Source organism: Canis lupus, chromosome 8 (assembly GCF_003254725.2).
Source record: "Canis lupus dingo isolate Sandy chromosome 8, ASM325472v2, whole genome shotgun sequence".
Taxonomy (NCBI): domain Eukaryota; kingdom Metazoa; phylum Chordata; class Mammalia; order Carnivora; family Canidae; genus Canis; species Canis lupus.
This window is the reverse complement of record NC_064250.1, coordinates 6,020,739-6,035,626: the sequence shown is the minus strand read 5'-3', so window position 1 is coordinate 6,035,626 and position 14,888 is coordinate 6,020,739. Positions and strand designations below refer to the sequence as shown.

General features: G+C 40.6%; 1 long non-coding RNA gene across 1 annotated transcript; it reads right to left on the bottom strand.

Moving 5' to 3' along the window:
* Positions 1 to 912: 912 nt before the first annotated feature.
* LOC118355562 (uncharacterized) lies at positions 913 to 6,320 on the bottom strand. The gene is made up of 4 exons (XR_004818275.1): positions 6,220 to 6,320; positions 5,851 to 5,883; positions 3,661 to 3,810; positions 913 to 1,155 (listed from the first exon to the last, which is right to left on the bottom strand). It is a non-coding gene; the product is annotated as an uncharacterized LOC118355562 (long non-coding RNA).
* Positions 6,321 to 14,888: the final 8,568 nt, after the last annotated feature.

Below are 14,888 nucleotides of genomic sequence, written 5' to 3'. Positions count from 1 at the left end.
GTATGCCAGTCTGGAAACTGTCCAAACACTGTCCTTTTGGGTTTTTATGGAGGCTTCATTACACAGGCATGATTAATTAAATCATTGGCCATTAGTTGTTGAACTCAATCTCTAGTCCTTCTCCCCTTCTTTCCCAGGGGTTAAGGGTGTGAAAGTGAAGGTGGGAGGTGGGATTGAAACTCCCAACCCTCTAATTACCTGGTGGTTCTCCTGGCAACAAGCCCCCCTACCCCATCCTCTGTCTGCCTGTCAAAAAGCACCCTTATCTCTTACTTCACTTAGGAAATGCCAAGGGTTTTAGGAGCTCTGTCAAACATATATTGCTTATTACAAATTACAATATCACACTATTATACTTTCAATGGTCCAAATCACTTTGGCAGTTATACAGTAAGAATGCTCTAACTGTACTATATTATGGTCATGGTAAACATTTCTCAATGATTGCTGTACTCTGTCTTGTCAACTCCAGTTTTTTTATCCTTTTCTTTGTCACAATCCAGGCAATGAGTGTCAAAAATTCCTGCTATTTGAATGAAGGCAATATTTTTGTTTTCATGGAACCCGGAAAATACTTGGCAGGGGAGGAACACCTAGAAAAATCCTAAATGGAAAATCAGAAGGAATGGCATTTCTAGAGCACGTACTCTTAGCTTCTGACTGTACCAGAAAAGGAGATATTGATGAGATTGGAACAATGGCCGTGGCAGCACAACTGACTGTTTACTGTGGAAAGTTTTGAGATGACCCTGATCTCAGGTCCCTTGAGTACACTGAGTAAACTCATACAATATTTGCTTTTACATATGTTAAACATAAAGAAAACAGAAATTCTGGGAGATAAAAAAAATGTTAAGAGAAGTAGATAAGCCAAAGAATATTTATTTTCGAAACCTTTAACCCCCAGTGAAAGAGAATTTAGGGGAGCAAATGGATCATAGAATTTTAGAGTTAGAAAGATTGTTAGACATCATCTGGGTCACTTTCCTGATTTCACAGATGAGGAAATTGAAGTCCCAAAAGGTTAACTGGGTGGCTCAGAGTCCAGACAGTTATTTGATGAGAGAACTTGATTTAAATCCATTGCTACTTCCCTTCTATCATATAATTTCAAGGTTTTCATAAAGATGAGATTGCTGTCTTCTGATATTGCACCTAGACCAAAAGCCACCCAAATAGAAGTTCAATTATAAATGACACAGAAAGCTTCAAGAAAGAATATGTCCTTGTACATGATGTATAGTACAGATATTACTCATTTTAGATGAACTTGAAAGATAGGAAATGACTGTAATTTATTTTTTATTTCCTGACTCCCCTATTAAAGACTTCGTAGACTGGGTATACTCTGTTTCAGAGTAGAACCCACCAGCCAGGGGTGACATTGTGGCCAAGCATTAACTAAATGCTCTAGGTGTACAAACATTAACTTGCTATATATATTTTTTGAGCTTTGAGTGGAATCAGAGAGTCCCTCAGAGTGAAAAAATGTTTCATAAACTTCAAAGCAATAGTAATTGATGATGTCTCAGTCCATTAGCAACTATATCTAACCAGTTCCAGAGTCTTGTTGGCTTTTTCTTTGAAGGCCTCTACTGTCTCTCCTTTAGCCTCCCTGGTTTGTTTGTTAAACTCCAAATTCTCAATTTGTTATTTGTGTTTCTCTATTATCCTGCTCCACTGTAACTACCTCACATAGTCACAAAACAAATCACTTATCCCAACATGAATCTCAATTTTGCTCAAACTTTCCTTGTCTTAGAATAGACTTTGCCTCTTTTATATCCAGAGGATCCTTTAAAGGTCTTTTCTAAAACCTTTTCTGGCAGTCTTCTCAGGCTCTTCTGGCACACAGGAATCCCCTCTGCTTCACTGGGTGCTGGTTGCATATGAGAATCCTAGAGAACTTTGATAAATGTTCCCATTTAATAAAAATACCAATGTCTGGAACTACCTCACATCAATTAAATCATATATTCCTGCCATCATCACGGTTTAAAAGCTTTTCAGGTGAGTCTAAGCTAGAGCTAGGACTGAAAATCACTGTCCTAGAGAATTCACAAACTATGTTGTTCATGTAGGTACTTATTCATAATATAATTATAAATTACAAATTCAGTGTGACAATACTCAGTATCTTCATGTGTGTAAATTTTTCGCTGAGTTGGACAAATCTCATGAGTTTTGCATATCTTGAAACCCTGTGAAACTTGGTTCAGAGATGAACACAAGTGAAACCTGGAAAGGTAACCTTATTAGTAATATGGGCACAACCTGCACCTGTTTGTTTGTCTGTTTGTTTTGGCTTTTCCTATACTTCAAAGTTTCGACTTGTTTAAGAGGCAGATTTTTTCTTTTGAAAAGAACCTTCTTCATAATAATATTTATTTGTACTTAGGAGTAATTTAGCTATTTTTGGCTTACTAACTTAGCTTATCTTGGTTTATACATTTTGTAAAATCCTATATAACTCATCTGCATCAAAGCCTTCCTGCTACTGCTATTAGGATTTTTTTTCTTCATTAGTTTTAGTGCCATGGCACCTGCTTCAGTTAGTTGTGGCCTTGGAGAAATAAACAAAATAGTGAGGAATTAGAAATAATTTATAGGCCAGTTATATTAGCCTTTTGGCCTATCACGATCAATAAGGCAAGATGTGGCACCTAATTTGAGTTCAAACTCTCAAAAATGCTGTGGGTCTCACACTAGAAAGATGTTTTATGACATTATGAATATCTGCCACACTCATATCTCCACCTTCTGAACAATTCAACAAGGGAGCCATTCTTTGCATATGACTTGCTGTGCTTTATACCACAAGACTCTTTTACTGAGCACAACCAATTAGACCAGGGACTACTGACTGAATTTAAGACTATGAACAAGGTAGAGGGGGAAATTATGGAGGCTTTGGATTGGAAATACTGTCCAAGGGATGCATTTACTCCTACAAAAGCAGAGCACACAAACAAAACGTAACTAAACTAATTGTATTTTGTGGGGATTTTCAATTAGTAGTGAAAATAAGTGGAAAAAGAAATTGGAGCTAGAGAAGCTGAGTCGAGAAAAGGAGACCTCTAGACTACTGTTCTGTTCTGAATGATGATTCAGTTCTTCATAAGCTCTGTTTTCTAAAACTAGACATTTTCCTGAGCTGTATTTCTTCCTTGTGTTCCTGTAAGATTAACTCCTGTAATCCTTGGTAACCTGAGTATGTTATTGCCTCCTGAAAAGAACCAGGCAAGCTCAAGTGTCTCTGTTGGGAATGTACTATAATTTCCCCAGTCTGGTTCCCATAAGCAAAACACCAACAATAGCTCCTAATATATGCTCATAGGATTCCTTTTCAAACTCCTTTGCAAATAATCTATAATACAACTGGGGATGGGGAATATGTGTCTAGAAGGACACGATATTAGACAGATATTTTGTAATTGTGACTTTTGCACATAATTCAGAACTATTTGAGTCTTGGAATTAAGATACAGGACGATTCTTATTGCTATTGTTAACTCCTCCCAAAGCGTCTTTATTCTGATAATTGCTCACACAGGGTAATTAACTATGTTCTAGGCACAGTTCCAAACATCTGCCTTCTAGCAGCTCATTTAATCACCACAATAAATTTATGGGAAAGGTGCTATTGTTAATATTACCAACCTTATATTTGAGGACACTGATACCTAGGCATGGAACCTATATCCAAACTAATGTGAGTTCTCTCCAACTTGTCTGGGTGGTCTGGGCCAGCTGAAGGTCTTGTCAGGGACGCCACTACAACTCAAGGGGTGGTTTTCACTTTCCATTTGCCTGAATTAAGAGAGAATATGGAAGAGGAGCTTAAGGAAAAATGTGGGACAAAGACAGGTGAGTACAGACATGTGGGAAGCACAGGTCAGGTCTTGAGGTCTAGCTGGTGACAGACCAGATTCAAACTCAGATAGTCTGATGTCAGGATTCATCACCCAATCTCTTCCCTATAGTTTTGCAGTGACGTCCATCTCCAGTATACCCTCTGTCTTTCTTCAATGAAGAAGAAAATATTAATGGTACTAAATCATCTTCAGCAGTTAGAATCATCACATAACTGAAAAATAGATGCATTTTTAATCAGGAATTGAAGTATTAAACCATTGGACATAGCCAACAGCCTTTCATTTACAGAGTTTGGGCTTAAATTTCATGTTTGCTGATTAGCTACTTGGGAGTAGAGAAGGGTAGAAAATCCTTCTCAAGTCAATCTATCCTCAAGTGACGATGAAGAACAAAGAACTGATTGCTTTTTTTATTTCTATTAAAGCATAATATGGCCCAAAAGACACCTCTTTGTTTTTTCTCAAGATCCCATAGATTTATATAAATGTTTCAGGATTTCTTTTCCTCTAGTGCCCACAGTTCTTGGTCACATCCCTTGGAAGAATGAAGAGGTAGACCAGACAAAGCAGTGGGCAGCCAAGCAAGGTTTATTGAGTAATAGTACAAAGCTCTGGAAGGCAGAGGGGACCTTAGAGGACTGCCTTTGGAGTTTCTAAGTCTAGGAGTTTTTATGAGATTGTGGCGAGCTATTTTAATATGATTAACCTTCTAAAAACCCAATCAGGTTTTGTTCCCTTGCTTATCTACCTATCAAGTAGTTGCTCATGTGGGAAAATGTGGAGGACTCCTTCCAGAGTGGTGTAGAATAATAGGATGAGGTCTTTTTCCTTTTAAAGGTAGTTTCCTCTTGGGATGGGGGGTGAGGGTGGAGGTTGCGGCTTGCCCCTCCCTGCCTTTGCTGACTATCCTCCATTATAAATAAGCATTATAAACACATTTCTCCCTTAGCCTCTGTGATTGATGTCTATGTGTTGCGTGAGGGCATTTCTTTCCCTCACCATGTCTTTGTAGTTAAATGAATTATATCTCTTAACAACCCTCACTGGAATCCTTGCTTGCTTGACCCATGATCCATGATCCATTCAGGTTGCAATAACATACGGTTCCCCTTTCCTTGTCCACTGATTAGCATCCAGCTAACTTTCCTACCCTGGGGGGATCAGGTGAATGAAACGTGGCAGAAGGGTAGAAAGGGAAGAGAATAAGTGAGCCCAAAACTTCAGCATAGCATTATCCACATTATCCACATGAGTTGTTTTATCTGTAAGCAGACTGCCTTTTTTGTAACCCCAGATAAGGGAAAACTGTAGCCAGACTAAGATGGAAACAGGGAAATCCAGCCATTGCAGGCATTTGTTCTTATCTTTTATTTTTGTAAAAAATAACAAGAAATCTCAGCAGAAAAAATCAATGCTTCATATGAAACCCAAATTTACAGTTTGTGTAAGTGCATTTTTTTTCCAGAGCCACTAATGTTGTTGTGTTGATGCCCTACATTTCCATTCCCTCCCATGCCCAGGAGGGGAATTTAGAACTTGAATAGACCTTTAAGATCACATAGTCTAACCCTCCCTCATGTCCCCTCCTTCTCCTAATAAGGAAAATAAAGCCTCAGGAGGTTAACCGACTTGCACAAGGTCACAGGAGCTCAATTGTCTCCTAAACTCCACCCGGAACTTTTTTCATTTCCAGCTTTAAATTATTTATTCAGTTTTTTGCCATTTTCACTTCATTGAAATGAACTCTCTCTTCTTGCTATTATATCCTGGAAGCTATTTATCCAACCTGATTTAATTGCATTTTCATGCAATTGTATTACATTTTGAAATTGCTATTACATTTTATATTCTCTGTGTTTTTATGCCCTAGTGCCAACTGTTAGCATCCTCTGTGTCCTGCTTTATTATTAAATTACCCCAGGTGTTTCTTAGGCTCGGTTTACTTATATTGCAACACAGAGTTAAACATACTCACATAGGCAGAATGTTTCATATCCTAACTTTGCGTCTGTGAAGGGAAGAAGTAGAAAGCCATGGGTTATTGTTGTGGCTTTTTTGGTGTTTACTACATTACCATTACAATAAATTAGCATCCCTGGTCTCCATGTTTCCAAATTTCCCTCCAGTCCTCTCTCATTTTTATAGGGCCATTCAGAGAAGAAGCTCTCTCCTGGAACTGCCCCTGCCTTCTGAAATTAGCTTTAGGAAGTCAATGCAGACATCGAACATTAAGTAAATGAACCCCAATTTAAAAAGGATTTAAGCAAATTAGATGGAAAAGCTCAAGGGAGACCAAAGCGATCTTCATAGGTCAAAAAGCCTGAGAAATTATTTAAAATATTACCTGTTTTCTTCCAGTGGGCAAATCGGTAAACATAAACCGAGGCAAAGTTGGAGAGCTTGTTAGAGTGGAAGAAGATTTTGACTCAGAAAAAACAAAACACCTTCAAAAGTAAAGAGAAAATCATTATAGCAAAAGTCGATAAAATATGTAGCCAAGAAAATGTCTCTCTTGAAAAAAAAAAAAAAGTTCAGTAGAATAATAGTGCTTGCCAATTATGGGGAAGATATTTTGATGCCTGCTCAGGCTTGGGCTTTATTTAGATGGACTCCAATCCAATCCACTGTCAGCTGAATTATATGCACCATGGACTTCAAAGGCTCTGTGCTCAATGAGAACGTCCAGGATGGAGTGCTGTGAGAAATAAATGATCGTGCGGCAGGATAGGCTGCCAAGCTGTGGCGATCACTTTCCAGTCACTGAAAAAATGTGGTTGTGCAAATGGACGTCACGCTGTGATAAGGGAAGTCCAAAAATACAGTTGCAACACAGTGAGCAAATTTAATGGAGGCAAATCTTTCACTTCCCTTGGACAGCTCTGCTCTGCAGGTGGTTTTACTGATGGACATAGTTACGTATGTGGGTGTGTAAACAGACATGCATTGAACTCCCCCTTCTTAAATAGGTATGTCAGAGTTAAAGCCACAGCAAAACTTTCAAGAGCTTGGGTGAAAGTCACATTCACTCCAGGTATTTGCTTTGGCAATTTACCCTGAGTCCTAGGGAGGGCAAGCTTATCCAAGGCACTATCATTACCTGGGCTGCTTTTGGGGGGCAGGGAGCTCTCTGTCTTCTGCAAGGCCACTTGCATTCAGAGAGTGCCATAGGAGGGATAACAGCTGAAGTACGGCAGCTGTTCTCTACACAGCCCACTTCTTAAACCTTAACCTGCATTAGAATCACCTGGAAGTCTCTTTAAAGTGGACTGTTCCGGTGCCTGGGTGGCTCAGTGGGCTAAGCATCTGCCTTTGGCTCAGGTCATGGTCCCCCGAGATCTGGGTTGGAGCTCCCTGTTCAGCGGGAGCCTGCTTCTCCCTCTCCCTCTGTTCCTTCCCCTGGGGTTTCCCCTTTCTCACTCCCTCAAATAAATAAATAAATAAATAAATAAATAAATAAATAAATAAATAAAATCTTTAAAAAAATAATAAAGTAGATTGTTGGGGTGCCTGGGTGGCCCAGTCAGTTGAGCATGGGATTCTTGGTTTTGGCTCAGGTCATGATCTCAGGGTCATGAGACTGAGCCCCAAGTCAGGCTCTGTGCTCAGAGGGGCATCTCCTTGAGATTCTCTCCCCATTCTTCCCCGTCTGCCACTTCCCTTGCTTGATCGTGCTTTAGCTCTCTCTCAAATAAATAAATCTTAAAAATGAATGAATGAATGAATAAATACAAGTGGATCTGGGGGACTTGCTAGGGTGGGCCTCAAGAATTTCCATTTTTAGGGCAGCCCGGGTGGCTTAGCGGTTTAGCGCCGCCTTCAGTCCAGGGCCTGATCCTGGAGACCCTGGATTGAGTCCCACCTCAGACTCCCTGCGTGGAGCCTGATTCTTCCTCTGCCTGTATCTCTGCAGCCCCCCCGCCCCCGTGTGTGTGTCTCCCATGAATAAATGTATAAAATCTTAAAAAAAAAGAATTTGCATTTTTATTAAGTTGCCAGGTAATGTTCATGCTGCTGGCCTGGGAACCTCACTTTGAGCACACTGATTTATGAGCACCCTGCACCCAATCTGGATGCTTGCATGCATGTTGCAAACACAACTCCACCTTAAATGAAGGCATCTCTCTCTATTTGCCCAATTTTACATATTTTGTTGATGTCAAAGCACATGATGAGAAATGCTAAATTATAGGTATTGCTGTTGAGCTGGCGCAGTCTTATGTCTCCTCATTTTCCCACTTTAGAAGGTTGGAAGGAGATAAAATTATGATAATAATTGGAGAGCTTTTATAAGGGAGACACTTTTATGCAGAATTACTCCCATTGTAGGGCTAAATGTTAGATTCAACAATAGAAATCTCATTTTCCTGCCTTCCCCAGCTATTCTCCAGGAATCCAGCCTTTAAGGTATACAGCCAGTCCCTGACTTGAAAGCAATATGTTCCCAGTGACACCGCCTTAAAAATAATAATTTGGGGGAAAGATCTTCACCAGTAAGGGGCTGTGGCTTTTTGTGGTTTCTGGAAAGTTTCCCTTCACTGTGATGTGGGCACCCATCTTAGACTCTTCCATTCAGAACAAACAACCATAGACTCTCAAGTGGAAGCTTGTGTGGCCAAGAAGCAGGACTGAAGAGTCCATTCTGACAAGACAGGTGATAGAGGTGACGGCTCATTCTTCCTGCATGGGCAGCAGAGGCAATGTTTCTGGAGGAGGAATGGTGCCTGGGCAGCCTCAGAGATGTCACCTGAGGAAGTCCTGCTGGCCCCAAGCACCCTGCAGTGGGGCTTTGAGCAAAGTAGCCAGCTTCACAGGGAAGTTTCAGAATGCCCCTGTGGGGAGGGCCTTGTGCCTAGTACTCAGGCATTCTCAATTCTGAAAGTGTTCATTTTAATTTGTATAAATGTCATCTGTTTCAATCAGACAGATTTCTGTTGCTTATGACCGGCAACCTTGACTGGTGCAATTTTTATGCATTTATATAGCAAAATCTCAAAGATCGTGAAGTGAAAAGATGGAGAATAATGAGTATTATATGAAGAACATGTCTTTATACATGATTACAGAGTTTAAGATAGAAGGATATGCAAAAAAATAATTACCAATGTGCTTAGTTTTCATGTTGAACACATCTTCTGGATTGTGTTTTCTTTCTTATTGCCATGTATCAACGTGTTATATAGTAAAATTTTAAGTGAAATACCATATAAAGGTCTCCAGTGTCCCAACAGTGGAATTCTAAGGTATTTCATTCCTGTGCTTTTAACTCTCTGGGGCTCTTATTAACATCACCAACTGAGGTTTCCTTGGAAGCCGTGGTGGGTATTAACCAGAGCTGGGCCACGGTGATGCCCACGAGGTGTGCTGAACAGCCTTGCCCGGGGAACATTTGTTTTCCGATGTTGGTGGAGAAAGTCATCCTGTAGGGCTGTCTTCCCTACAATGTGGAGGCCTCACCTCAAAGAGTAAGACTCAGTGGTACTGGTTCTAATCTGGCTGGAAAATATTACCCAAATGACATGGAAGGATGCATCCACCCGCTGGGCTTCCCTGGATCCACCACAAATCCAACTGGGGTGGAAAGAAATACAATTGTCAGGACAACTTCTGGATAGATGGGTGAATTCTGTGCTTAGAGAATAAAAAACAATTACCAAGGAGACTAACAATTTCCCGTCATATGTTTTGTGGCAGATACTGTGAGGGGTATCTCACAGTATCTGCCACATATCACAAGGGGTGCCCCTTGTCTGTGCTGTAAGGCTACTAGCATGGGGGAGAGAGTATAGGTTTTGCTGCCAGATTGCCCTGAGTTTGAATCTTGTTCTGCCCCATCAGGGTTACTTGATTTCAGAACTTCATCTTTTAAAAAAAGGAAAAATAATACCTAGTTCATAATATAGTTATGAAATTTGGACATAATATATGTAAAGTTTCTAACATAGGGCCTAGAACATAGTAGAAGCTCAATAAAGAGTAGCCCTTATTCCCAATACCATCTCAAAAACCATCTAAAGTTCTCACCAGAGTTAATAGGGAAATGAGCTCCAGATGGTAAAATTTTCTTCACAGAACACAGCTACTTTATAATATATAGGATTCCTGTTTGGAAACAGATGGATAACTTTTAGAGGGTTGAAAAACAGAGTAATTGTAGTCTAAATTTCCTATACCATTGCTATTAAAACCATCTACAGTCTCTTTTCCCAAATATACTAGATGAATTACTGAAATTTTGAAAGATTTAAGCTTGACAATATAAGTTATCTGCCCCATTTCCCCCAATCAAATATTTTTTTCCCATCAATCCTAATGTGAAATGGCACAGAAGACCATAAACACTTTTTTTCTCCAAACACTACCACTGAATATTTATCAAGCCTTAATAAAACTTTTAGCAATATTATTAATAAAGCATTTTTATCAATAATTTGACATCCATTCTTACAAGTATCATAGTCTTGCAAGCCGGTTTGAGGTGGTTGAGAAAGCCCATCTTACAGCTCCTGACGGTGTGCCCACCAGGGGAAACAGCATTGCTTCTTGTTACACAATCTCCTCCTTGGAGTGGAAATGAACACAGGTCATCATGAAACCTGCCATCTTTAGGATTTGTGGATCAGAATGAAAGGTTATATGACCACATATTTAAAGTTATAAGCAGGAATCGATTCAGAAGATGTTAGCTTCAGATTCTGAATAGAGGCTCTGTTGACGTGGCTGTGTGTACCGTGAGTGGTGGCGGAATCCTGTTAGAAGGGTGTTAAATAGTTTTCTCAGCTTCTCAGGGAGTGTTGCTGCTTTGGGGCTCTAGCATGCAACGGCATTGAGTAATTGATGTCTTCTTATAGCTTACAAAAAGCTTTTCCGACTCTTAAATTGCCTTATTAAGAATATGTGTCACACGTTCCAGAGCAACCAGAACCCAGAAAATCCGTATTAGTTTCTTAAGACATTGACTCTTTTATCCTTTAAAAAGAAAAGGTATACATAATATTGTCACTTAGTTAAAAACAAAAAGTGTATAAAAATATAGAGAATCTCTCCCTCTCTTCTCCATTTTCCATCTGTTTTCCAGGGCCCTACTCAACTCACCATCATAAATAACTACTCTATTTGCATTCAAAACCAAATACACATTCATAATATTCTTATTTCCTCGTCATTTTGATACAGGAGGTAGCACATTTTACATACTGTTCAGAATCTTGATTTTTTTCATTTAACAATATATCCTGGAGATTTCCTTAGAACAATATACGTTACATACTTTCTGTGTTAGTCTGGGTCCTGTGAGAAGCAGATGCCAAAACTGGATTCACCATGAAATGTCTGTAAGAGAATGTGGGAAAAGGGGTGTAGGAGAGTTGTCAGGTCACAATACAAGTCTGCTTCGAGTAGAAGAGAGAGAAGGAAAGTTGGTTGGGTGTGTTTTAGATTGTAATCCGGTTTGGCAAGAGTGTCAGGGAGCCCTTGGTCACAGTTACCTGTCAGGAGTCTCCAGTCTCCCAAGAATATCCCTGATGGATTGGGTTGTGATCTGGAAGCAGACATGGGATAGCATGGACTCCTGGGAAACACTGAGATAAATTTTACAGTGTAGCAGATGGGGCCTCAGTCAGCTCTGTCCCCTATAGTTGGAGGTTTGCAAGGCACTTTAGTATTAGGTAAGCCTTCTTTTCCCCAGATACCTTCCCTTTATGTCTTGTTGGGTCAGATGGTTTTCCATATGGGTCATATGGTTTTCCCTGCCTGGGAATGAGGCTGGGGAATTGTGCAATTGAGCATACTGTTTGGGGCAGAGAATACAATGTCACAAAATAACAGGGTATCATTAGCAAGGATCACAAGGCCAGTTGGTGTCGGTGACTGCCACACGTTTAATAAAACTTTGTTGGATGAATTAATGAAGATTTTAGGAGCCTGGCATTAGAGCTCCACGCAACCTTCAGGGGTCCTTCTTGGAATAACATGCCTTACCACCAGCCACCTCAGGCTGCGTATTTCCTCCAGTGAAAGAGAGAAGGGCAAGAACAAAACAAAACAAAGCACCTCCCCTCCCCCAAACACTGCTCACAGTAATAACTTAAACTGTTTAAAACTTGAGCTTTCCCCAAGCATTTTCACACTCCCCCTCAATCAATTTCTACATCTCTAGGTTTCTACATCAGACACTTTTCATTACTGTTTCCAAGAATCTTGTTAGTATTGATAAATTTAGGCAATAGATCAATATCTTTTGAATTACTAGGATGGGATAGAGTTGCACCCAAAAACTCCCTAGAATAACCTCCAGAACCCTCCAGCCTCGTGCCTCTCACTTTCATACTTCTTCCTGTTTTGAGGGCTTTTGTATATAGCATCCCCACTGCTAGGAATGGTCTTCTGTGCTCTTCGGACCCAATTCCAGTGTATGTACGTAGTTAGGAGGCACTTCTCCACACCAATACGTGAGCAATTATGTGGACTCTGGCTGGGTTTCCCATAGTGCAACTGAATTCTGACACAATCTACTCAGAAATAGCCTCAGATTCCACAGGTTGAGGTCTCAGGCTCACCTGAGTGCTCCACCACCACTTCAGATGCCAGTTGCAAGCCCAGGCATCTGTGCTTCTCACCGACCACTATAGATTGGAGGTTCTGATGACCCCCCACCTTGGATTTGATTAATTTGCTAGAGCAGCTCTCAGAGCTCAGATGATCATTTTACTTACTAGAACTTCGGTTTATGGTCTCTTACGAAAGGCTATGACTCAGGAACAACCCGATAGGGGAGATGCACAGGACAAGTATGGGGAAAGGGCTCAGAGTTTCCATGCTCTTTCCAGGTGGGCCATTCTCCCAGCACCTCCACGTGTTCATCCCCCGGAAGCTCTCTGAACCCTGTCTTTTTGGGACTTTATGGAAGCTTCATGATGTAGACAACATGGAGTAAGTCATTGGCTATTGGCAATTGATTTAACCTTCAGCCCCTCTCTCTTTCTTGGGGGTTAGGGGGATGGGAATGAAAGTTCCAACCCTCTAATCACTTGGTTCCTCTGATGACCAGCCTCCACTTAGGTGATCTAGAGCTTTTCAAAGCCCCTTCATTAACATAACAAAAGCCCTTTCTCACCCTCACACTCTTAGCTCTCATCTTTCTTTCTTAAGTCCTTTACCTTTCCCCCTCCTTCTTCCTTTGCTTATTAATGCCAGTAAGTAGCCGGGGTGTGTCACATAGACTTCTTAAAATTCACATGAAAAAAAGAAGAGGTTTTTTTATGCATAAAAAGGTTGAGATTCAGAGAGACTTTGGCCTGACTTTCCACGTCTAGCTGGTGGCAGTCTTATTAAATTTAGGCAGTAGAATATGGTATTAAGAGTATGAACTTCAGGGATCCCTGGGTGGCTCAGTGGTTTGGCGCCTGCCTTTAGCCCAGGGGGTGATCCTCGAGTCCCGGGATTGAGTCCCACGTCAGGCTTCCTGCATGGAGCCTGCTTCTCCCTCTGCCTGTGTCTCTGTCTCTCTGTCTCTCTGTCTCTCTCTCTCATGAATAAATAAATAAAATATTAAAAAAAAAAGAGTATGAATTTCAAGGTAAAAGTTCCAAGGTTAGGTTTCCAGCTCTTCTTATTCACTGCATATCCTTCAATAAATTCTCTTCTCTAAGTCCCAGTTTCCTTCTTCTTAAAATGAAAATAATAATAGGGGCACCTGGGTTGCTCAGTTGATCTTCAGACTGTTGATTTCACTCAGAGCATGATTTCAGGGTCATGGTCTCAAGCCCTGTATCAGGCTCTACACTTAGCTCAAAATCAGCTTGTCTCTTTACCTCTGCTCCTCCCCACACTCATGCTATCTCTTAAGTAAATAAAATCTTTTTAAAAAGGATAATGATAATACTCCCTTATTAGGATCTTATGAAATATTGACATGCAGCCCAGTGTCCAGTATGTAGGTATATAGTGGCTTCCCCGGAAATAGGAGCTGGTATTATTGAGTTTTCTGCCTCTGTAGGCCAGCTGTCTCCAGGATGCCCCAACTCACTCAGACTGGGAGCTCTGTGTCTTCACATTGCTGGTGGTAGTGCAGGTAGGAGTAAGGTGTTAGGAAGGAGACACAGGGGTTGTACTGGAGGCTGCCCTGAAGGAGAAAAGGGGCAACGTGTATAAATTCATTAATTGCTGGGTTGAGAACTGAGTATCTTTATCTTACAAACCCTGCCTGGGTCTTTTAACTTGCCAAAAGTGCTGAATGCATGACACGGGGCCAGGTTTGGGGTGGTTTCCACCTTGAACAGTACTATTATAACCAGTCTCCACTGCTCAAACTTGGGCCACTTCCTGGATGACAGCATCCTGTATGGTGGGATATTTTCAAATACTCTTGGAAAGGAGATTCTACATTTCCTTGAATAATACCAGAAATTCCTAGCAAGATACCAGTTATTTCCACCAATATGCCTCTGATTTCTTCATCACCTGCCTGGATTATATAGACCAGAATAATCTGCTGAAGATCTCTGGGTGACTTTATTATGGAGTTCAGGCACCCCCCAACCCAAGGAGTTCAGGCTTAAAAGGTAGTATCTGACTACTGGATGTTAGTGTTACTGAGAAAAGAATGCAGTGTTTGCAACTCATCTCCAGCGCAGCAGCAATTCTGAGATGCACCTGCAGGCCACTGACATTGATTTCTATGAATTGTTTTATTCTTGTCGGAATCGATCCATCAGCCAGTGGCCACCTCATCCTTGGATGCGACTTCATCATGTTTCCATCTTCTCACTTGTCTCTAGCCCTCCAGCCTGTCAGGAAGGAACAGGTTACCTTGGAGACAAGATGTTTGGAAAATGTATGAAACCACTACCTCTGATTCAGTTATTAGGTATCTTATGTGATTCTCTTTGCTTAATTTAAAAATCCTTTAGAAAGGATTGGTAAGGAATTTCAAAATGGATGATTTTTTTTTTTTTTTTAGACATGGAGATACATATATCCAAGGAAGTTTTAAAAATCTTCTTTTTTCTTTTTTTT